General features: G+C 40.7%; 1 long non-coding RNA gene across 1 annotated transcript in view; it reads right to left on the bottom strand.

Annotated features, from left to right (window-relative positions):
* LOC126980287 (uncharacterized) overlaps positions 1 to 25,000 on the bottom strand; it is a 143,301-nt gene that overhangs the window by 61,194 nt on the left and 57,107 nt on the right. The window contains exon 3 of the long non-coding RNA XR_007733045.1: positions 20,043 to 20,102. This is a non-coding gene — a long non-coding RNA (uncharacterized LOC126980287). The remainder of the gene's footprint in view (positions 1 to 20,042; positions 20,103 to 25,000) is intronic.

The following is a 25,000-nucleotide window of genomic DNA, read 5'->3' as shown; positions in this document are numbered from 1 at the left end:
CAACGAAATTCCATGTTCCTTTGTAAATCGTTACATTTTCATCATCCTTCCAGATAAACACCGAGGAGTTTATCAGGCTGTTGCCTGCGAATGACTCTTGTGCAGGTCGCCCTGTTCTGCTTATATGTGAACACCTAACCGGGCCGCTCCGCTCTGCTCTCCTCTGCTCGTAGTGTGAACGATCCCTTAGTGTGCCGCGGAGACATACACAAAGGACACCAGGACCACGTGGAACAGCAGGGCCACCTCGACCACTGCTACCCTACAACTCAACGAACGCTAAGTCTTACTAATATAATCACCGCACTATCTTGCCCTTACACACCTTATAGTGCTTGCCCTAGACTTTTCCTAGACTTTTCCTAGACTTTTCCTAGACTTTTCCTAGACTTTTCCTAGTATTTAGCACCACGTTTTCCATTGTCCAGCCCCTCGCTTTGTTTCCCTCAGGGCCATAAAAATTCCGACTCCTCCCCCCTACCCGCCCGCGAGTATTCCCTGGAGATTAGCCTTAATCTGAACACCTGGACGGGCCGACGAGGTTAATGGTTTCCACCTGACCCCTCGCCACTCACTCTCTCTGACTCCAGTCAAAAAGTAATAAATATACCAACGATAACTGTATGCCTTCCCCACCACTTCGTAAATGCAGCAGATGCAAAGGTCGATTTGCTCAACAATACTATGACAAGGGTGCGGAGTCATGTAGACACTGTCTTATGGAGATTAGGATTTCAGATTTAGACCGGGGCTTGTCGAAGTGTCTTGCTGTCTTGCACCTATACACACCGCTACCCGCCACCGCCGCTTCATCGTCTTCTTCTTTTTCTTCTTCTTCTTCTCTTACTACATCTGCCTCCACCTCCGCTTCGTCCTCTTCCACCTCCTTCTCCTCCACCCCTTTCACTGTTCTGACACGCTCCAAGGCTCGCTCACACCGCCTGTCTGCTTCCCCTCTCGTTCTTCTTCTTCTTCTTCTTCTTCTTCTTCTTCTTCTTCTTCTTCTTCTTCTTCTTCTTCTTCTTCTTCTTCTTCTTCCTCTTCTTCTGCTTCCACCTCCGCTGCACCCATATCCATCTCCTCGTCCCCCTCGTTCTCCTCCTCCACTCCCTCCTCCTCCTCCTCTGCTTCTTCTTCTACGCCTTCTTCGTCTTTTTCTGTTTCCTCTCATTCTTCTTCTTCCTCCTCCTCCTCCTCCCCCTCCTCCTCCTCCTCCTCCTCCAACTCCTCCTCCTCCTCCTCCTCCAACTCCTCCTCCTCCTCCTCCCCCTCATCATCATCATCATCATCATCATTTCCTTCTTCTTCGTCTACTGCTTCTTCTTCTTCTTCTTCCTTCTCTTCAACTCCTTCTTCCTCCTCCTCCTCCTCCTCCTCCTCCTCCTCCTCCTACTCCTCCTCCTCCTCCTCCTCCTCCTCCTCCTCCTCCTCCGGATTGATTAAATCACTGAACGCAGGCAGCCTAGTAAAGAGCCAACAGGCTTTCTGCTGTCTGCTAGTCCATGTTTCCATGTTTCCTCCTCCTTCTCCTCTCTAGCTTGCAGGCGTAGACGGAAGACCATCCTCCCAGCCATCTCCTGTGAAGACGGATCACACTTCCCCGGATCAAGGGTCAACACCAAGGTTAACATAAAACTGGTGGGTGACAGCATTGTTAGAGAACAATTGACAGTTCTGTGGACGAAGTATCAATAACAGGAGACGCTTCTGTATTCCTGGTGCAAAACTACAAGATATAGAAGAAGCGACAGACTTCGTCTCAGACCGCACGGAACAGGACACACTCTTTGTTTTGTACGCTGGGACGAACAACGTTCAAACAACGCGCACGGAGGAAATTTTAGCTGACTACCGACGAGTAATCCGCCGCTACAAGGAAAAGTCACGCCACATCATTGTCTCCGGGATTCTTCCGGGAATCAACGCCTTCACAGGCTTCCACAGAAAGGCGTCAAACATCAACAACAGATTGAAGCACCTCTGCCAGGACGAGGAAGTTTCGTTCGCAAATGTGAGGGATCATTTCTTTGATAACCCCGACCTTTTCCGTCCTGACGGTCTTCACCTCAATGCGATTGGCTCAGCACGGCTTGGTAGGTTGCTGAACGAGGAGGTACTTTTGTACTCAAAAAACTCCGAGCGCGGGAGGGGCACCAAAGTACCGTAAATAACCAACCAGTAGAGACCGCCCATCATACACCAACGCCCCCAACAGAAAACACACGCAGACACCAGACTATTGTGCCTCGAAGCGTTGAAGTCAAGAAGGACATTTCTGTCCTATACACCAACGCGCGGAGCTTAATACCCAAACGGGATGAGTTACTTGCCTACGTTGACGTAGAAAGTCCGGACGTGATTGCCATCACCGAAACGTGGGCCACCTCTGACCACCTAATGACCGAATTCTCAATTCCGCGATACGAGAGCTTCTACAAAAACAGAGTTCACAAGAAAGGAGGAGGTGTTATCTGTTACGTCAAGAACAAATACCCTGCCGTGGAAATAACCAAAGAAGACTCAGAGAAATATGACACAGTATATGTTGAACTGGAGACTAGCAAGCACAACAAAATAACGATTGGAACCGTTTACAGACCTCCAAAGCAACAAGCAGCAGACGACGAAGCGCTATACGAGGAAATTCACACCATAACACAAAAAAACAGTCAGTCATTATCGGGGACTTTAACTGTTCCAACATTGACTGGACCACGATGATTGGAGATCGGGAGGGTAACAGATTGCTCGAAATGTTAAAGGACACTTTTCTTACTCAGATTGTTACCCAACCGACGAGGGAAAATAACTTATTAGACCTAATACTCGTGAGTGATTCAGATCTCACACGTGAATGTCAAGTCGGCGAAAAACTGGATGGTTGCGACCACCACCTAATTCGCCTAAAGATCAGAACAGACCATGAACTCACCGAAAACACGTCCAAGATTTCAGACTACAAAAGAGCCAATTTTAATTTCGCTCGTGAGCTGCTAACCCAGACGACTTGGGAACCCATGACCTACACTCCTGTGGACGGCGCATGGAATGGCTTCAAGAACAAAATCCTAGAGGTAGAGAGAACAACTGTTCCCATGAAGACAAGGAGAGCAAATAATGCCACAAGCCCACCATGGATGACTACCCAAGTTCGACGGGCGATTAATTTAAAGAAGAGAAAATACAACTTGCTAAAGGAAAACAGCACTGACGAGGCACGCGAACAGTACCATCAAAGCCTCAGAGCTTGCAGAACACTCATTCGCCAGCGTAAACGCGACTATGAAAAGCAAATTGCACGCGAAGCCAAGTCCAACCCGAAAAAGTTCTTCACGTATATAAGAACCAAAAAGAAGACAAAAAGCAATATCGGTCCCCTAAAAGATGAAAGTGACGTACTAACACAGGACGGTAGACAAATGGTCGAAATCCTAAACAGAAACTTCGCGTCTGTGTTCACGGTCGAGAATACCCAGTCCGTACTCGAGAGCCCTACCCCACCGATGGGAATCACTCCTCTAGAAATTGGCACAATCGACGAATGGGATGTGAAAAAGTACCTAGACAAACTCGAGACAAACAAGTCCACCGGACCCGACGACTTGTCACCCAGGCTGCTCAAGGAACTCAAGCAGCAAATCCTCAAGCCACTCACCACCATCTACAATATGTCACTACACTACACTACAACAAAACAAAGTCCCAAAAGACTGGAAACAAGCGAACGTAACACCGATCTTCAAAAAGGGAGACAAAAGCGTGGCCCTAAACTACAGACCAATCAGCCTGACCTCAGAGGCGGGAAAAATCCTCGAGAAGATCATCAGAGACAAACTCGTTAGGTTCCTTGAAGACAACAACATTATTTCCGATGCTCAGCACGGTTTCAGGAACAAGCGCTCATGCTAAACCAATTTACTGAACTTCTTCCAAGGTATCTATGAAAACTGGGATAATCATATCCCCAGTGATGTTATATATCTAGACTTTCAGAAAGCCTTTGACAAAGTGCCACACGAAAGACTCCTCAAGAAACTTAAGTCGGCGGGATTAGGCGACAATCTGACAGCGTGGATCAAAGACTGGCTCACTGGAAGAAAACAACGAGTTGTACTCAACGGACAGGCCTCCGAGTGGCTCCCGGTCACAAGTGGAGTGCCATAGGGGTCAGTGCTGGGACCCATACTTTTCATCATATATATCAACGACCTAGAACTAGGATTAAAATCCAATCTTTCAAAATTTGCCGACGACACAAAGGTGGGTGGGAAGGCCCTCACAACGGCAGACTGCGAAATTATCCAGAGAGACCTGGACCAGATCACTCGGTGGTCAGAAAAATGGCAGATGTCCTTCAACACTACCAAATGTAAAGTAATGCATATCTGACCCAGAAACAGCAACCACACGTGGCCACTACGTGGCGAACCACTACATGTTGTGCAAGAGGAAAGAGACCTCGTGGTCACCATCAGCAGTGACTTGAAACAAACAAAACACTGCAAGTCCGCCTGTAAGAAAGCCAATACAATGCTTGGGTTCATAGCGAGGAACTTCGAATACAAGGCGCCGGGAGTTCTGTTATCCTTGTACAATTCGCTGGTAAGGTCCCACCTGGAATACGCCGTGCAATTCTGGTCTCCTAATTACAGGAAAGACATTGAATTACTTGAGAGAGTACAGCGCCGCGCCACGAAGATAATACCATCACTGAGGATGAAGCCCTATGAAGAGCGACTCGAGCGACTCAACCTCTTCACGTTGGAAAAGAGACGACTGCGGGGAGACATGATACAAGTCTTTAAGTACCTGAACAAACTCAGCAACGTTGATCACTCCAAACACTTCACGCTACAAACTAACCTGAGAACAAGAAACAACGGAAAATCAATTCAAGCAAAGCGATGCAATACCGACATCGGCAAGAGTTATTTCTCGAATAGAGTTGTTCGCCACTGGAACAGCCTTCCTGCAGAAGTGGTTAGCGCAGAGACCATCAACTCCTTCAAGAAACGCAATGATCGCCACTTTGCTGCATCGGGAGTGAACTGAACGTTCCCAAGAGTAGGTACACAAGTGCTTTAATCCTTCCCTGCAAGCCACTCCTATGGCAAACGGATTGATTAAATCACTGAACGCAGGCAGCCTAGTAATGAGCCAACAGGCTTTCTGCTGCCTGCTAGTCCATGTTTCCATGTTTCCTCCTCCTCCTCCTCCTCCTCCTCCTCCTCCTCCTCCTCCTCCTCCTCCCCCTCCTCGCGAAATGAAGAAAAATGGTATGAAGAAAAGTAAAATAAATGAACGACTCTCTCTCTCTCTCTCTCTCTCTCTCTCTCTCTCTCTCTCTCTCTCTCTCTCTCGGAACACGTGCCGTTAATTAACTTTTGATGTCCTACCACCGCCGACAATTTGAGCTCCTCAATATTTTCTTGTCCTTCTGTCCTATCACCTGTCGACGTGGTTGGACATGGGTACCTGTTCAGAGATGCAGGTGTTCGACTGCCCAGGGCGGTTAAGTACTGGTGGAAGGGATGAGAGAGGGTGAGAGGTGGATGGTGATGTTTTTTATGATTTATTTTATCTATTTATTAATTTTTCTTTTTTTTTTTTTTTTTGGTTTTGGGTTTTTGGTGGTGGTGGTTTGGGTGTTGATTTTTTTTTTTTTGTTATTTTATTTCTATTATGACCATCCTTATTTTCGTTTTTCTTGCACTTTATCATCTTTTGCTCTTCTATTTTTCCTTTCATTTCTTTTTTCTTCTACTTTTTTCTTCTTTTTTTCATTCTTTTTCTAGTACTGTTTCTTCTACTTTACCTACTTCGTCTTCTTTTGTTTTCTTCTACTTTTCCTTCTTCTTTTCCTTCTACTTCTCTTTCTTCTGTTTTTTTTTCTCATTTTTTAACTTCTTCTTCTGCTTCTTCTTTTCCTTTTTCTTCTTCTCCCATTAGGAGACTCCCATATAGGAGACTATCATTCGCGACAATATGGTGAAATTCTTCGAAGAAAATAATATAATAAATAATTCGCAACATGGCTTCCGTAGTAAACGTTCGTGTTTGACTAACTTACTTGATTTTTTTCACTATATTTTTGAGGTGTTCGATGAAAGCAGATCAGTAAATATCATATATCTGGATTTTCAAAAGGCATTTGATAAGGTCCCCCACCAACGATTGCTCAGCAAACTACTGGCGCACGGTATCTCGGGTAACATTCACAATTGGCTTGCGGACTGGCTCTCTGAGCGGAAACAGAGAGTAGTTCTAAACGGTGTTACATCTAACTGGCTCGATGTCAAAAGCGGCGTACCTCAAGGATCAGTGCTTGGCCCCATGCTCTTCTTAATTTATGTTAATGATATCGATGATGGGCTCACTTGCAAAGTATCAAAATTTGCTGATGACACAAAAATTGCTAGTAAAGTAACTGCGATACTCGACGAAGAAGCTTTACAATCAGATATAGATCGACTTGCACGTTGGGCCAATCAATGGCAAATGAAATTTAACGTTGAGAAATGTAAAGTGTTGCACATCGGAAAACTAACAATCGCGTTCGGTACGTAATGAATGGCCAACAACTTTCTGCAGTAAGTAAAGAAAAGGATCTTGGAATCACTATATCAAGCGATTTAAAGCCCGGTCAGCATTGTTCAGAGGTAGTTAAAACTGCAAATAAATTGGTTGGCTTCATCGGACGAGTCTTTAATAATAAATCGGAAAAAGTAATATTAAAACTGTATAATTCGTTGGTTCGACCCGTCTAGAGTACTGTGTACAGTTTTGGTCTCCTACTACAGAAAAGACATAGAAAAGTTGGAACTGGTCCAACGAAGAGTAACAAAGATGATTCCTAGGTTGAGAAATTTGTCATATGAACAAAGGCTTAAAGAAGTAAATTTATTCAGCCTATCAAAACGAAGAATGCGAGGCGATCTAATAGAAGTGTTTAAAATGTTCAAAGGATTCAGTGACATTAATGCGGAAGATTACTTTACAATTGATCGATCAAATAGAACAAGAAGAAATCACAATTTCAAGATAAGTGGTAAAAGATTCTCGTCGCACGAAGCTAAACACTTCTTCTTCAATCGAGTTGTTAATGTTTGGAACTCTCTACCCTGTGATGTCGTTGATAGTACAACAGTTACGGCCTTCAAGAATAGATTAGACAAGTGTTTTGAATCCAACCAGCAACTAAGATATTACTCATTGTCGTAATAACGTTAAGTTCTTTCGAATACTGGTGTCCTTGTCCGCTTTTATCGCCCGGTTAGTGGTAGCAGTAATGGTAGTTCTTTCCTCTTTCCTACATAAATTCCATGCAGTTTTTCCATGCTGCATGGCTCTTTTTCCTTTCCTGCCAGCTTTGGCTGGAGGGATGGGGGGGTGGGGAGGAGCCTTCGCCTTTGCTGTCCTTCATCTTCCACCTTTGATTAGATAGTTAGTGTAGCTTGTCACAAACAACCTCGTAAGGACCAGCAGGTCTGCTGTTGTTTGTTCTTCCTTTGTGTTCCCTTTGTGTTCCTTTGTACTTCCTTCTTCTAATTCTTCTTCTAACATCCTCATTTTTCTTCTTACTTTTTCTTCTTCTTATTATTATTACTACCAACATTATTATTACAAACACTCTCCTCGCCTCCCATTCTTAAGGCGACGCAACATTGAGGCACCCAGACAGGTAAGCAAATCTTTTAAACAGCTCGCTTAAAGGTGCACAGTTGAGGCGTTACGGCCAGGTAATGTGCTGCTAATGACTCCACCCCGCCGCCTACCTGGATTTTTCCCTCGTCACCTCTACTAATTGCCTCTCTCTCTACCTGCGATTTTCCGCTTCCCACCTGCCCAGAAATGTGTGTCAGCGAGGAGGGAAAGGGAAAGTGAGTGTGAGAGAGAGAGAGAGAGAGAGAGAGAGAGAGAGAGAGAGAGAGAGAGAGAGAGAGAGAGAGAGAGAGAGAGAGAGAGAGAGAGAGAGAGAGAGAATGAGATACAGACAGATAGAAAGACAGACAGACAGGCGGACCGACTTATATAAACACAGACAGACAGACAGAGACAGAGAGACAGACAGACAAACAGACAGACGACAAACAAACATACACTAAGAAAGAAAGAGAGAAAGAGAGAAGACAGACAGAGACAGACAGAGAAAACAAAATGACACAATAAAATAAAACCACAGAAAAGAGAAAATAGGAAATAAATAAATAGCTACATAAATATAAAGAGAGAGAGAGAGGGAGAAGGAGAGAACAGACAGGTGTGAGAGAGGTGTTAATTAGTAGGGACGAGAGGGATTTCACAGGTATTTCCCAGCTCATCGCGCACCTGAAAGTAATCGGTCTGTTTATTGGCTTGTCCGTCCGCGAGATTCCGGTGATAGTTTCGTTGCGTTTGCTGCGGAGTGGTGGTCATTTATTTCTTTTTGGGGTTGTAATACAGTCAATTCCTCTATCTATTCATACATTTTTGGGGGGTTGTATTGCACTTCATTCCTCTATCTATTCATACATTTTGGGGGGTTGTATTGCATTCCATTCCTCTATCTATTCATACATTTTGGGGGGTTGTATTGCATTCCATTCCTCTATCTATTCATACATTTTGGGGGGTTGTATTGCATTCCATTCCTCTATCTATTCATACATTTTGGGGGGTTGTATTGCATTCCATTCCTCTATCTATTCATACATTTTGGGGGGTTGTATTGCATTCCATTCCTCTATCTATTCATACATTTTGGGGGGTTGTATTGCACTCCATTCCTCTATCTACTCATACATTTTTGGGGGTTGTATTGCACTTCATTCCTCTATCTATTCATACATTTTTGGGGGTTGTATTGCACTCCATTCCTCTATCTACTCATACATTTTTGGGGGTTGTATTGCACTCCATTCCTCTATCTATTCATACATTTTTGGGGGTTGTATTGCACTCCATTCCTCTATCTACTCATACATTTTGGGGGGTTGTATTGCACTCCATTCCTCTATCTATTCATACATTTTTGGGGGTTGTATTGCACTCCATTCCTCTATCTATTCATACATTCTTTGGGGGTTGTATTGCATTCCATTCCTCTATCTATTCATACATTCTTTGGGGGTTGTATTGCATTCCATTCCTCTATCTATTCATACATTCTTTGGGGGTTGTATTGCATTCCATTCCTCTATCTATTCATACATTCTTTGGGGGTTGTATTGCATTCCATTCCTCTATCTATTAATATATCTAGTTAGTTTGTTAGTTGGTTATTCTGCTCTATTTGTTTTATTTATTTGGTTTATTTTATTTATCTGTTTTTATTTTTATTTGAGTCTGTCTTAATTAGTTTCGGTTTCTCGTTTTTTTTTTAATTTCTCTATTTTGCTTGTGTATGTGTCTGCTTTTTGTTTCTGTTTTTCGTATTTTTTTTTTTAGGATCTGTATTTATTATTATTATTATTATTATTATTATTATTATTATTATTATTATTATTATTATTATTATTATTATTATTATCATTATTATTATTATTATTATTATTATTATTATTATTATTATTATTATTATTATTATTATCATTATTATTATTATTATTATTATTATCATTACTATTATTATCATTCCTATCTTTATTCTCTCTCTCTCTCTCTCTCTCTCTCTAGCAGTAATGAAGGCGTGAATAGCCCCCCCCCCCCCTGCCTCTTCCCTCCACCCGTTCTCCACTTGTAAATCTTCCTCCATTCGCCCACATACCCTCGTGCCCGATATACGACGGTCTCTCCCCCTCCTCTCGCCCCTTCGCCAGCAGTTACGGCAGCGTGAATAAGCCCCTCCCTCCTTCCTCCTTCAATCATCCTTCCCCCTTTCTTCCTCCTCCTCCTCCTCCTCCTCCTCCTCCTCCTCCTCCTCCTCCTCCTCCTCCTCCTCCACCTCATCACCTCATAATGCAGCAATCCCGTAAGATGATTATTTTCAGCAAGGTAATTTCATGGAGGAGCAACACTTAATTTGCTGAGCCAGGAGGAGGAGGAGGAGGAGGAGGAGGTATGATAGAAGGGAGAGGTAACCATTTAATGAACCTCTTTCTTCACCTTTTCCTTCTTCTCTTCCTGGAATCTCTTCTCTCCACCTCTTCCTTCTCCTCCTCCTCCTCCACCACCACCACTACCACCACCACCAACACCAACACCACCACCACAACAGCCACCGCCATCATTAACAGAGGTATTGTTTTGCTTCTGACGTGAAAGGGAGGACGCAAGAAGGGGAATAAGAAGATGAAATGATGGATAGAGGAAGAGAGAGAGAATGGAGGAAATGTGATGCTTAGGAATGAGAGGAAAGGAAGAGAGAAGGTGGATGTAAGGAAAGGAAGGAAACAGCAAACGAGAGAATGGATAAACAGACCACAGGAATGACGAATTAAAGAGAAAAGAATAAAGAAAACGAGGATAAGACGAAGCAAGGGAAAGACAAGAGGCGGAGAATGCTCTTTGTTAAGGGGATCAGAGAGCATTATGAGGGACCTGGAGGAGGCGGCGTAATACAAAGGATGAGTCTGTGCTGCGGGAAAGGGCTGGAGAGTGTTGCAAAGGTAAGGTAGAACAGGTAAGGTGTGTGCTAACGAAGGAGGGATGTGTTACCTGAGTGTGTGTGTGTGTGTGCGTGTGTGTGTGTGTGTGTGTGTGTGTGTGTGTGTGTGTGTGTGTGTGTGTGTGTGTGTGTGTGTGTGTTACTTATACTTTACAATTACTCTTACTTTCCATTACTTCTTACTCTCACTTTCTCTATCACCTCTTTCTCCTCCTCTTCCTTCTCCTCCTCTCTCGTCACACACACAAAAGCACACACACATCACCATAAGAAAAGCAAGCAAACAACACTTACACACAAACACACAAACACACACACATCACCATAAGAAAAGCAAGCAAACAACACTTACACACAAACACACAAACACACACACATCACCATAAGAGAAGCAAGCAAACAACAGTGACTTCCACGATAAAACAGCAAGGAAAAAAAACACCATAAACAAAACAAAACAGTCAACCAACTCACATTTCAGAGACAAAATGAGAAACGTCATCAGAAGAGAAGAAGATTGCCATGTCAAAAGCTCCTCCTCCTCCTCCTCCTCCTCCTGTTGCGTTGGTTGCTGCGCGGGAAAGACGAAGAGAAGGAAAGCATTTGGTGGATGGGTCAGTAAAATTTTGATGCCCTGGCGACCGTTCATTTCTACCTGACAGCATCTGAGATTTTTCCCCGCTCCCCGTGCCGTCACCTGCGCCCACCTGGTCACCTTTAACCCCACTTCCAATTCCCCTGACGTGACATTCGCTGGGTGAGTTTACAGCTATTGTTATTATTCTCGGATACGAAACAGGTAGAGAGGGAGGAATGCTTCTTTCAGACTCCTTTTCCCCTTTTTAATTCGTTTTCATTCTCTTCCATTTATCTTTTTTTTTTCTTCCCTCCCTTGCTCTCCTTTCTTCCCGTCCACCCTCTCTCTTCTTATGTAACCTGATCTACCGTTCTGATACTCTGTGAAGGTCTTCGGTACAGTCAAGCCGTGTTTCAGTATTCATCTCTATCACTCCTCTCTGTGTAGGCCTATTTGCTTCTTTTAAACTCCTTTTGTTAGGTGTAATGTTCTTATGTAACCCGAGCTCAGTTTTTCATACACTGTAAAAGTCTACGGTACAGTCAAGCCATGTTTAACTAGTTGTCTCCCTAAGCTTACAATGGCATCAAAAAACAATCTAGCACAATGGACACGACCCCCTTGAGCTCCAGTCGTCAAAGTCTAAGGTAAGATCCAGCCGTATTTCACTATCCCTTCCTGTCTATGCTGCACTGACGGACATTTGAGGAAAAAGTGGACTGGAAAAAGGGGTGTTTAAGCTGCTAAGGGCGAGAAAAAAAACTCCACACACAAAGAGGTAATTTTAGAATCTGGTTAATTATACAAGCTGGAATGAAAGGGGAAGGGAAGGAGGGAGGAAAAAAATCTCTCCTTATACGTGAAAGGAAAGGAAAAATAAGAAACACGTGAGAATAGGGAAAAAAAACTCTATTCTTTGTAGTACTGACTGGCGTAAACAAGTTAATGGGAAAAAAAACACCTACCCACTCACACGAAGCTTACACGGGAAAAAAGACCCTCCATTAACTTGCCGGAGAATGTTAAAAGGAAACTAACTGAACAGAGAAACATCAAGGGAGGGGAGGAAGGGAGAAAGGGGGGAGGGGAAGAGGGAAGGAGAGAGAAATATCAAAGGTGGGAGGGGAAGGGGGAGGAAAGGTAGGAGGGAGAGGGAAAGGAAAAGAGGAGAGGGAGAGAACGGGAGAATGAGAGATGAGGAGAAAGGAGGGAGAGAGAGAGGAGAAGGAGGAGAGAGAAGAGAGAGAGAGAGAGAGAGAGAGAGAGAGAGAGAGAGAGAGAGAGAGAGAGAGAGAGAGAGAGAGAGAGAGAGAGAGAGAGAGAGAGAGAGAGAGAGAAGGGGAGAGTGAGGGAGGGAAATCAAACAGTCACGAGGCAAAGGTTGAAAAAATAATCTCCCTTGTCTCGAAGCTAAAAAGGTTAATTCGATTTCAAGTTCACATCGAGCAAAACAAAAAGGGGAATCATGACGCAGGTGTTTAAAGGTACAGAGAAGGAGGAAGTGTGGGGGAGAAGACAAAGAGGAAGAGGGAAAGAATGAGGAAAAAAGGAGAGATGGAATGGAGGGAGGAAGAAACGGAGGGACAGAAAGAGGAGAGAGAGGCTTAGAAAAGAAGGAAACGATACAATATCAAGAGGGAGGAAGAAAGGGAGGGAGAGAAAGAGGAAGAGGGAAAGACGGAGGAAAGGAAGGAAAGATAGAATATGGGTAAGACAGAGAGAGGAAAAGGAGAATGGGGAAAACGAGGCGTAAGTTATTAGGGAAATGGAGAACAAGACAGAAAGAGAAAGGAAGAAATGGGAGAGGAGAAAAGCGAGAAAAAAGTGAGGAGAGAGAGAGGGTGGACCAAATGAAAGAAGAGATGGAAGAAAATGGGATAAAAATATAGGAAAATGAGAACGAGGTAGAGAAGTGAGAATGGGAAAAAGAATAGAGGAAAAAGAAATGAAAGAAAGATACACAGATACACAAACACACGCACACATACACAAAAAATAAGAAATCTAAAGTAAAAATCAAATAACAGTCAAACCCTATCATGCCTTACCATAGCGGAGAATAGGACACTAATCATATATACATTTTTTAGAGATTACAATCATAATGAGAACATTGAAAAAAGGAAAGCCTGTGATTTGACTCTTTATGACCTTATGAATACGTAATCACATTCTGGTTTATTAAAATATCATAAATGGCTGATTAAACCCAGTGATTGCGGATTTAGCGGGCGATAGGAGATAGAAATAGAAGGGTTTAACGGTTGAAAAAAGATAGATATAGATAAAAATCGATAGATAGATAGGGATAGATGGATTGAGAGAGAGAAATAGAAGGGTTGAACGGGCGAAAGGAGAAGATAAAGAGTAATGGAAGAGAGAAAAGAATAAGGGAAGAAGTGTTTGGAGTGTGAAGGGAAAAATAGGAGAGGGAGAAACAGACAGACATCTAGACAGACAGACAGACAAACAGACAGGAGACAGGAGGGACATAGGTACAGTCAAAGAGAAAGAAATAAGGAGCAAATGGAATAGGAGAGAGAAGGAAAGAAATAAAGAGACAGACAGACAGACACAGATACACAGATAGTCAGGCAGATAAAACGAGAGAAAAAGATGGAAGGGGGATCTGAAAACTGAGGAAAGAATAATGAAAAGCAAAGTCAAAAAGCGGCAGCGCCCTTTCGAAAATTCCGTCAATCCGCGCAAACTGTCCTGTGAAAGATAGAAGCGAGGAAACCGAGGAAACGAACTCTGGACACGACGAAAAGAACAGACAACGACAAGGGAGGGAGAGCGGAGTCGGAGGAGGACAAAAAGAAGGAAAAAGGGAGCAGACACTAAAAGGGAAATGAATAAACAAGGCAAGGAAGTAAGAAAAATGATGGAAAAGTGAGCAGTTATCCTTGAGCTGCTATCCGGGTGTGTCATGTAGTTTTTAAGGAAAGAAAACGAAACCTAAAAATGAAAAAAAATGGTAATAGATAGTCAAAAAAATAAATAGAAGACAGAAAGAAAAAAGAAAGAGCGACTGGATTATAAGAGAAAGAGAAAGAAACAGACATACAGACACACACAGACAGACAGACACGGATACACAGATAGTCAGGCAGAAAAAAAAGAGAGAAAAAGATGGATGATAATAATGATAATAACAATAATAAGAAGACGAACTAGAAATAGAAAAAGAACATTAACATTAAGTGTGACATAATTATTGATACCCATTTTATTAGCTAGAAGAAAACAATTAAAATAGAAGACAAAGATAATGATAATAATAATACCAACAATAATGATATGCAATAAATACAGCCACGCAATATAGAGGAAAAAATATAAAAAGAGCAGTATTTCGAATTTCAGAAGATAATAACTTAGACAAGAAAAAAATATTAAGTCAAACTCAGTTCAAAAAATACTTCGTACACGCAAAATTAAGAAAATTAAATAAAGAAAATAAAGAAAGGAAACGAAGGGCAAGAAATATTAATAAAAGTGACAAGAATTAAAACAAAAAACTTATAAAACACTTCGTCCCTGCAAAACATCATCTCCCAAAAAACAAACTACTTACCCAGCAATAAAAATAAATGCAAATAAAATAAAGAAAATAAACAAAGAAAACCAAGGACAAGAAAAGATAATGAAAACGACAAATAAAAATAACACTTCCTAAATACATCGTCCCTGCAAAACATCGCCACGAAAAAACAAACAACCCACTCAACAATGAAAGAAAAATACGCGAATAAAACAAAGAAGAGAAAATATAGTGGATCATCTTGGCTTTCCTGTCGGTATATTTTCTTTTAGTTCTTGTCGCCGTGATCTCACTCTTTAATTTCCTGCTTTCAAACGTTTGCAGAGGAAGAGACCGAGGGTGAAAAACGTGGCGTCAAAGAAAGAGAGAAAATGGGACTATGAAAAGTAGAATGGGAGGAGCAAGGGAGCACGGGAAGACAGATACAAAAAGAAAACGGAGAGAGAATTGGGAGAACAAAAAGAAAATGGGAAGAACAGAAAACGTGTAGGCAAGGAAACAGAAAGAATGGGAATATGAAAAGGAGAACGGGAAGGGCAAGGGAGCGTGAGAAGACTGGAATGAAAAAGAAAACATAGAGTGAATGGTACGAACAGAAAAAGAAAACGGAACTACAGCTGAAAAAGAAAGGGAAAAATAGAAAATGTGTTAAGAAGAGAAGAAAGAAAATGGTAATATGAATAAAAAGAAGATGGAAGGAGTAGGAAATCACGGGCGACTGAGATAAAAAAAAGGAAAAGAAAACGAGGGTACAGCTGTTAAAGAGAATGGGAAGAACAGAAAACGTGACAAGGAAGCAATGAAAATGGGAATACATATGAAAAGGAAAATGGGAAGAGGAAGGAAGAATGGGACGACAGGGATGAAAAAGAAAACGGAGGTAGAGCTAAAAGAAGAGAATGGGAAAAATCAGAAAACGTGGTAACAAGAAAACAAAGAAAAATAGGACTACAACATATAAAAAAAGGAAAATGAGAGGAGAAGGAAAGCACAGAGAGAAAGAAAGGAGGAAAGAAAAGGAAGAAGAGAACAATGAAAAGGAATAAAGGAGTGAAGGAGAGACTGGAGGAGAGAGAGAGAGAGAGAGAGAGTTTACTGCGTCTTCATAAGTTTCACGCGCTAAGTTACGTCGCGTCTTGAAAATGAAATCAGACAACGTAAGTCTCTCTCTCTCTCTCTCTCTCTCTCATAATAATAAAGTCGAGAAGAGAGTAAAAATATGTAACAAATAGAACCACAAAAGAAAAGAAGAAGGAGGAAGAGGAGGAGGAGGAGATGGAAGAGGAAGAGGAAGAGGAGGAGGAAGAGGAGGAGGAGGAGGAGAAGACATAAATCGAGACCTGCACTTCGACCTTTCTCTTCTTCCTCTCCAGCGAGTCTATTGAAGAGAGAGAGAGAGACGCCTATTGCGGATCACCTCACCTCCGCGAATAATGTAAGACTTGTCAGGTGTGCCGTCATTAACCTGTGCAACGGAGCGTGAAGAAGAGAAGGAGGAGGAGGAGGAGGAGGAGGAGGAGGAGGAAGAAAAACAGACACATGGGAAGACAGGCAACAAAGGAATAGAAAGCCAATTAGGTCAGTATGAGGTTGCCCGCTTTAGTGATTGAAAATGAACGTTTCTCTGGTACCTTGTTAAACCTTGTTAGTAAATGTAGATACAAAACTTCGTAAATTCAATAGATATTTATATAGTTATTCATAGAGTTACTTACATATTTATTTATTTGCCCGTTTTGCAGTATATATATGAGGACGGTCTAAAATAGTTGGATAGGCTGGATCGCTTGTTTGTGAAGTCGTGCTGGGTACAGGAATTCGTATTACCATAAGATAGAGACTTGATCGGAGAGAAAGCAGGAGCTGGAAATATAGGAAGAGCAAGAGAAGGAAAAGAAAGAGTAAAAGTAAGAAGAGAAGGAGAAGAAAAGGGATAAAACAGGAGGAGAAGGAGGAAAGGAAGAGAGGAGGAGGAGGAGGAGGAGGAAGAAGTAACCCACGACAACAGTAATGGATTTCGTGTCATTGATCTTGAAGCATGATTATTTTATCTAACACATACACTCTCTCACTCTCTCTTGTCACCCCCCTCCTCTCTCTCTCTCTCTCTAACTCTCTCACACTCACACACACACACACACACACACACACACACACACACACACACACACACACACACACACACACACACACAAAAGCTAGTCACTCGAAAAAAAACTTGCACCAAAGGCTTAGCGCGGCACAGCAGGCGAAACAGGACAAAACACTCGAAGAATTTGTGAGCACGGAGAGCATACAAGTTAGAGAGAGAGAGAGAGAGAGAGAGAGGGGTGAGGGTGAGAGAGGGAGGGAGAGAGTCAAAAGTTAATAAAGGAAGTATGCAAAACTCTTCACTTCTCTCTCTCTCTCTCTCTTCCTCTCTTTTCCTCCTCTCTCTCCTCTCTCTCCTCCTCTTCCTTTGTCTTTTAAAATCTTTGTTCGCATATTAAATTTTTCTTCATGTTACAAAATTTCATGCAAAACAAAAGCTAAACAATTTCTTCTTAACCCTTTCTCTCTCCCTCTCTCCTCCCTCCCTCTTCTTCTCTTCTCCTCCATCTCCTTTTCCTCTCACTCTCTGCTTCTCCTTCTCTCTCTTTCCACCTTCCTTTCTTCCTCTTCCTCACCTCCTTCCTCTCTCTATTTCCCCCTTACTCTCTCTCTCTCTCAATCTTTTCTTCTCTCTCTCTCTTTCCACCTTCCTTACTTCCTCTTCCTCACCTCATTCCTCTCTCTATTTCCCCCTTACTCTCTCTCTCAATCTTTTCCTCCCTCTCTCTCTTTCCACCTTCCTTTCTTCCTCTTCCTCACCTCCTTCCTCTCTCTTTTTCCCACTAACTCTCTCCTACTTCCTCTCCCGCTCCCTCTCACTCTCTCACTCTCTTCCTCTCACTTTCCCCTAAATCTTCTGCTCCATAATTCGTTCCCTTAATCTCCGCACTCCGGGCCTGAAGAGTCATGAATCTGTGTCACTCTCTGCCTCTTCTCTCTCCTCCTCCTCCTGCTCTTGTCTCTCCTCGCCCACCTCCTCCTCCTTCTCCTCCTCCTCCTCTCTCTCTCCCTTCTATCTGACTTCCCATGAATGCACTCCACTTTCCCCTTTTCCTCCTCTTTCTCCTTCGCTTTCTCTGTGTCTCTCCGCTTCTCTTTAACAGGTTGAGCCGTGGACCTTTGACCTATTTCTGTCTGTCTGTTTTTCTCTATCTCTCTCTCTCTCTGACTCTCTCTCTCTCTCTGTCTCTCTCTCTCTCTCTCTCTCTCTCTCTCTCTCTCTCTCTCTCTCTCTCTCTCGTTACCTGTCCAACCTCTAGAAATTCCTGTACACCTGGATAAAGTTCCCTCGACCACACACCCTTCTCTCTCTCTCTCTCTCTCTCTCTCTCTCTCTCTCTCTCTCTCTCTCTCTCTCCTCCTCCTCCTCCTCCTCTCTCTCTCTCTCTCTCTCTCTCTCTCTCTCTCTCTCTCTCTCTCTCTCTCTCTCTCTCTCTCTCTCTCTCTCTCTCTCTCTCTCTCTCTCATAGAAGAGGTTTTTATGTTAGTTTTCGTGACCATATATTGAGAGAGAGAGAGAGAGAGAGAACCACTTATCTTTTGTTCCTTCCTCTTCAAAATCATAATTAAGAGACCACATACAAGAATTCTCTCTCTCTCTCTCTCTCTCTCCCAACCATCTGACCAACACCATTACCTGCCCTATTTCTCTCTCACTTTCTTTCTTTCTTTCTTTCTTTCTTTCTTTCTTTCTTTCTTTCTTTTTCTTTCTCTTTCATTCTTTCTTTTTTCTTTCTCTGTTGTTCTTGATCTTGTTTTTGTTCTTGTTCTTCTTCCTCTTTTTTCTGCCGCCTCCTCCTCCTCCTCCTCCTCTTGCTCTTCTGATTCTTTTTTTTTTTTGCCTCTCTGCCTATTTTCCGCCTCGTTGCCTCTCCTCTTTCGCTATTTCCTCCCCTCCACTTCATTGCAATCCTCCTCCTCCTCCTCCTCCTCCTCCTCCTCCTGCACTAACAATGGAAGAGAAAAGGTAACTGAGAGTATGTGCACAAACAGGAAGAGGAGGAGGAGGAGGAGGAGGAGGAGGAGGAGAAAACAGTCATAGAGAAACGAAGTGCTTTTCTGTGTCCAAATTCTGTGCTTCTGTCTGCTTAGTGTTGAGAGAGAGAGAGAGAGAGCACACTGCAACAACAATGACAAAGGAACAATATTTAATTCATTCTCTCTCTCTCTCTCTCTCTCTCTCACTCAACAAATGTATGTGTGTTCATCCACTTATATATATTTTTTTCCTCTTCTCTTGTTCTCTCTAGAATTCAACGCTATTTAGAACCAAGAACAAAATGAATAAATAAGCAAAAGCTGCAAATAAAAAAAGAAAAAAGAAAACAACAACAAAAATATTACCCTCCATTAAGTACAAAAGAGATTCACCGTCTGTATAATTTCCTACTTTTTCCCTCTTTTTTTTTTTTCGACCAACGAGTAGGGAAAAAAATGTTCAACAGCTGCAAAAGAGAGTAGGAAACTTTATTGTAATGGAGAGTTTGTTAAATAATTTTATACGCCGTGAATTTATGATACAGCTGGACAAATGTATTCAGATAAGTGTAAGTGTTTGTGTGTTTGTTCGTGTTTGTGTACGTGTGGGGGGGATGGGGGGGTTGTGTGTGTGTGTGTGGGGGGGGGCGTTGAATGTGTGTGTATGCGTGTGTGTGTGTGTGTGTGTGTGTGTGAATCATAATCTACCTACGTATCTAAAAATCTATTTATCTATCTATCTATCTATTCGCCTGTATCTCTATCTCCCATTCTATCTATCTCCCCCTTTTTTCTATCTCCCTATCTATTACCTATTCATCTCTTTTCCTATCCCCCTTTTTATTTATCTCTCCCTTTCTTTCTCTTTCTCCCTTTCTTTCTCTTTCTCCCTATTTCTCCTTTCTCTCTCTCTCTCTCTCTCTCTCTCTCTCTCTCTCTCTCTCTCTCTCTCTCTCTCTCTCTCTCTCTCTCTCTCTCTCTCTCTCTCTCTCTCTCTCTCTCATACCTACCTATAGTGTACTTCAAGCCTCCTATGGTCCCCCACACAAGTGTTTGCCTCACCCACACAAACACACCCATCAATATTGTATTCAGAAGACCTGCTTGTTATGATTACCTTTGTGTGGCTGTTATTCTTGTTGCTCTTATTACTGTTATTATTTTCATCATTCCTCCTCCTCCTCCTCCCCGTTCTCCTCCTCCTCCTCCTCCTCCTACTACTACTACTACTACTGCTACTGCTTCGAAGAATTATTTATAATACTCACATTTTTACGATAGGGTTCAATAATGCTTTCTCGTGTCCATTCCAGGCAAAGGTTCTCGTTCTGAAAGAAAAGATTTAAACATTGTAAGAAAAACGGAATAAGAGAAAATAATAATAATAAGCAGGAGAAGCAACAGAAAAAGTAAGTAAGAGGAATAAAAGAAAATAAAAAAAATACACGGATCACACGAAATATCTAAATGACAAATGATAAAAAAAATAACTTAGACGAATAAGGGAAAGTAAAGAACGGGAGGATTAAAAGATGTTACAAAAAGGAAAAGGAAAGAGTTACTGGAAAGAGGGAAGGAATAAAGGTATTAACAGATATCTCTGAATAAGCCTTTTTCTACAAAATATATAAGGAACAACGCAGAACCTACGCAGAAAACACTTATAAATCCTTCTTTGTAATCCATCCTTCCATACATCTGTTAATCCTTCTAGTGGGATAGGATTAAGTGACGCTGTTCTGGAATCTATTGTTATGAGGCGTATGTATATCTGGAGTTTTACTGTTGTTATTATTATCATTATTATTTTTACGTTCGGGCCGTTCCGTTAGTTGGCTTTTTTATTAGGCCTCATGGGGAAGTTATGTTTTTTTTTTTTTATTGTTTTTTCCATTGTCTTTCATTATGTTTGTTTTTTGGTGGACTTATGTTTATTACATCTGTAGTTGTTATCTTTTAACTATTGGTACTTCTTTGTTGTCTCTTTATTTGGGTTATCTGTCAGCAAAATGCATTGATTTATATTTTAGTTTTCCTTTGGTTTGTATATTCGTTCTTCCATTTGAGTTTTCCATTCCTGCTTCATTTTTCTATAATATTCTAACCGATGTATTAATTCCTATATTCATTTCACCTTTGGCCTTTAATGTGTTTTCTTCAATTTCACCTCCTCTCAGTAATCTATTTCGTTTTCCATTTCATTTACAAATTCATTTACATTTCATTTACATTTCATTCATTTACGTTTCATTCACTTACATTTCATTCATTTACGTTTCATTCATTCATTCATGCATATACATATCATTTCATTCATTCATTCATTCATTCATTTATATTTCGTTTCATTCATTCATTTACATTTCATTCATTTACATTTCATTTACATTTACAATTTCCATCTCCTCTCAGTAATCTATTTCGTTTTCCATTTCATTTACAAGTTTGCGTGCTGAATATGTGACAGATTCTCCAACTATTTCAATAAACATTTCCTCGACGCTTCCTTCCTTCCTTACTGAGTCACACAGTCCACTTCTTCATTATTTTCTCGTTTCATTTCCAACATTTATTTCGTTTATATATTTTGCGTAACAGTGAATATATTATGCTTTTTATTTTTTTGCTTATTCCTCGTCCTTAATTTATTGTTTGATTATATTTCGGGGGTTTACGACTCATGTATTTTCCTGGATTTTTATTTTTTCATTCTTCATTTTTTTTGGTTTGATTATATTTGTCGTTTTTTTTTTTATTTGAAGTCGTCAAGGTTTGTTTTCCCGTTTTCTATTTCCTCTTTCTCCTCTCATTTTTGCTTCATTACTTATTTCGTTTATTTATTTAGCATGCTTCATTGCTTTCCCTGTTTATTGTTTTCCTTTATTCCACTTATTACCGCTATTCGTCATGTGTTTATCTTAAGTGATCAACGTATATATATTTTTTTCCTGGTTTTTCTATTTTCTGTCATTCTTCTTACATTTTTTTTTTGTTTAATTATATGTGATCAGTGTGTTTTCCTTCTTTTTTTATATTTTCTCTTATTCCATTTATCGCTGTTATTCGCCATTTATTTATTTCAAGTGATTAGCGTAATTTTTTTCCTGGTCTTACATATTTTTTTTGTTACATTACTTATATTTTTCATCTATTTTGCGTGATCCTTTGTTTTCCCTCTTGTTTTTTTTTTTTCCTATTCGACTTTTTACTGTTATTCGCCATTTATTTATTTCAAGTCATCGTATTTTTTTCCTGTTTTTTTTCTCTCATTCATTTTACTTATTTTCTGCTTGCTTACTTATATCTTTTATCTATTTCGCGTGATCCGATGTTTTCCCTCTTCATTATTTTCTCCTATTCCACTTTTTACTGTTATTCGCCATTGATCTATTTCAAGTGATCGATGTATTCCTTTCCCTGGTTTTTATTTTCTCTCACTCCTCTTCCTCGGTTATTCATGGCTGCTATTCGTCATGTATTTATTTGAAGTGATAAACGTAATTTTTTCCCGGTTTTTATTTCCTCTCATTTTTCTTACATTTTTTTTTGTTTCATTACTTATATATTTTTTTTCTATTTTGCGTGATCCGATGTTTTCCCTTCTCATTATTTTCTCCTATTCCCCTTTTTACTGTTATTCGCCATTTATCTATTTCAAGTGATCGATGTATTCCTTTCCCTGGTTTTTATTTTCTCTCATTCCTCTTCCTCGCTTATTCATGGCTCGCGCGCCGCTTCCCGTCCGCACTAAATTCCCCGAAGCTGTGCGACTTCACCGAATATAACTAAGTCTTCCTCTCTCTCTCTCTCTCTCTCTCTCTCTCTCTCTCTCTCTCTCTCTCTCTCTCTCTCTCTCTCTCTCTCTCTCTCTCTCTCTCTCTCTCTCTCTCTCTCTCTCTCTCTCTCTCTCTCTCTCTCTCTCTCTCTCTCTCTCTCTCTCGTTTGTTTTTTTGCTTGTTTGTTACTGCAGTCAAGTAATTTTCTGCTTATCTCAAAACTACATGACAAAATTGACGCTGTTTGTGCATTTGAGAAGTAAACACACACACGCACACGCACGCACACGCACATACACATCAGTAGCCACCCGCTCACCCACCACCCACACACACACACACATACACATACATACTTGTAGCATCCAAACCACACACACACACACACACACACAGAAAAGTTGGATAAATGCAGATACGGAGACGGGACCACACGAGCGTAAAGCATAGGCCCTGTAAAACTATAACTAGGTAAATACAACTAGGTAAATACACACACACACACACACACACACACACACACACACACACACACACACACACACACACACACACACACGCAAACACTTCATTTAACTTTTACAATTTTCACAAACCGCCGTCGGCTATCAAGGCAAACTTTTCAGGTGTGAGTCTTTGCCCAGAGCGACGCTAAGCACCCGCACACCTGTCGTTACCTGTGTTACCTGTACGATCTCACCTGTGACGGCATTTAAACACCTTACCTGCGACCCCTTCATCTACTTACCTGGCTGGACTCTTTTTACGTGCTATATCTAACATAACTCACTTTTTTTTTACCTGTCTTGTTTTTTGTTCTTGTTTTTTGTCGTAACCTTCTATTGCTAACATAACTTTTACCTTTTTATACCTATTTTACTTTTTTTCGTTAGTTTGAAATTTTTACTTTGAGCCTTTCTATCGTACTACCTTGATTTTAAGTGCTACTGCTAACATAACTTTTTTCTTTTTCTATACCTCTTGCTACCTGCTTTCTTTTCTCTTAATGGCTTACGACTTAACTTCCAACCCTTTTATCTTCCTTGCGTGTTTTCACTTCTATTGGTAACACATTTTTACTCTTTTTCTACTCTTCTTCTTACCTGTAATGACTTTTCTTGGTAACGATTGAAAACTTTTACTCTTAACCCCATAAAAAAAATGAGAGAAGGAAACAGAAAGGAATAGGAAACATGACAAATAACAAGAGAGGAAAATGGGAAAATAGGCACGACTGGGAAATAGAAAAGAATAGGAAGCATAAAAAATAATAGGAAAGGAAAATGGGAAAATATGCGAGATTGGGAAATATAAACGAATAGGAAACAGATAAGAAAAATATAGGTGAGGAAAATAGGAAAAACTGGAAATAGGAAAATTTGACATTACCTTCCTTGCTAGTTTTCACCTCCTATTGCTTACATTTCTTATACTCTTTTCAACATTTCCTTCCCCGTGTTGCTTCTACGTATCCTTCCTCTTCTTTTTTCTTCCTCCTCCTCCTCCTCCTCCTCATATCCTTTCTCTATCTCGTCTGTATTCTCTTTTCTCCTATTCCTCCCTTTTTCTTTGTTTCTCTGGTCCTCATCTTTTTCTTTCTCCTCTTCCTCCTCTTAAAGACTTTTACGTTCAACCCGCCTTTCTCCCTTGCGTGCTTCAGTTTTCTATCGTTATCGTGCTCTTTCTTTTACCTTTATTTGCTTACCTATATGTTGTTACCAAGGAAAATAGAGAGAAGCGAGGAAAGTAAAAAAGTAAAGTGAAAACGAACCTGAAACGAAAACTAACATCTGGCAAAAAAAATGTGTAAAAAAAAGACGAAATTGAGAAAGAGAGTAAAAAATTCGAAAGAAGCAAAAAGTTAATATAATGGAAGGAAATCAGAAAGTAATGAAAAGCGAGGAAAGTAAAAAAGTAAAGTGAAAACGAACCTGAAACGAAAACTAACATCTGGCAAAAAAAATGTGTAAAAAAAAGACGAAATCGAGAAAGAGAATAAAAAAGTCGAAAGAAGCAAAAAGTTAATATAATGGAAGGAAATCAGAAAATAATGAAAAGCGAAGGAAGCAAAAACGTAAAGTGAAAACGAACCTGAAACGAAAACTAACATCTGGCAAAAAAAAAGTGTAAAAAAAGACGAAATTGAGAAAGAGAATAAAAAAGTCGAAAGAAGAAAAAAGTTAATATAATGGAAGGAAATCAGAAAATAATGAAAGCGAAGGAAGTAAAAACGTAAAGTGAAAACGAACCTCGAAAAATAAATGTGTAAAAAAACACGAAATTGAGAAAGAGAATAAAAAAGTCAAAAAAAGCTAAAGGTTAATATAATGGAAGGATCACAAACAAAACGAGAGAAAAAATGTTTAATAAATAAATCTCTGGGAAAGACATAATTGAGGGAAAGAAAAAATAGAAAATGGAAAGTAAAGATAAAGAAAATAAATAAAAAA

The sequence above is a fragment of the Eriocheir sinensis genome, chromosome 44 (genome assembly GCF_024679095.1).
Source record: "Eriocheir sinensis breed Jianghai 21 chromosome 44, ASM2467909v1, whole genome shotgun sequence".
Lineage (NCBI taxonomy): Eukaryota > Metazoa > Arthropoda > Malacostraca > Decapoda > Varunidae > Eriocheir > Eriocheir sinensis.
The sequence above is the reverse complement of the archived record's forward strand: the minus strand, read 5'-3'. Positions and strand labels throughout refer to the sequence as shown.